This window comes from Cucurbita maxima, unplaced genomic scaffold (genome assembly GCF_002738345.1).
Source record: "Cucurbita maxima cultivar Rimu unplaced genomic scaffold, Cmax_1.0 Cma_Scf00018, whole genome shotgun sequence".
NCBI lineage: Eukaryota > Viridiplantae > Streptophyta > Magnoliopsida > Cucurbitales > Cucurbitaceae > Cucurbita > Cucurbita maxima.
The window spans coordinates 2,584,510-2,585,032 of NW_019272034.1; the positions used below are offsets into that span (position 1 = coordinate 2,584,510).

General features: G+C 35.6%; 1 protein-coding gene across 1 annotated transcript in view; it reads right to left on the minus strand.

Moving 5' to 3' along the window:
- Nucleotides 1–523, minus strand: part of LOC111493386 (BEL1-like homeodomain protein 1) — a 6,433-nt gene extending 5,910 nt beyond the window's left edge. The window contains exon 1 of the mRNA XM_023143082.1: nucleotides 244–523. The gene's annotated coding sequence lies outside the window, so the exon portion shown is untranslated. The remainder of the gene's footprint in view (nucleotides 1–243) is intronic.

Below are 523 nucleotides of genomic sequence, written 5' to 3' on the forward strand. Positions count from 1 at the left end.
AAAAAAAAAAAAAAAAAAAAAAAAAAAAAAAAAAAAAAAAAAAAAAAAAAAAAAAAAAAAAACGAAAAAATTAAATACACACACACGCACGCACATTCATCTTCCGCTTCAACAATTCAGACGAAAAAACGAAGAACAAATCAAAACTACTTTCGCGTTTCGCCACAGACAACAAAAAAAAAAAACAAAACTAAACTACAAATCTCATCGTCATTACACTATACGAAAGCAAGAAAACAAAACCTAACGGAAAGCAGATCGTCTTCTTCTTCTTCTTCTTCTTCTTCTTCTTCTTCTTCTTCTTCTTCTTCTCTTCTTCTTCAATTTCCACTACTGGCTCTTCTTATTCTCGTTGCAAGTATAAACGACTGCTAAGGAAAGATAGTTACAAAAGTTAGTTCAATGGAGAAATTTAGGCGTTCTGGCGACGGTGGCGGGAAGCGCCTGGTGAGGAATTCCGGCGGGGGACTTAGGGGGACAAATAGGGACTGGTGGAGAGAGGTTTTGAAGAACAATGATTGTG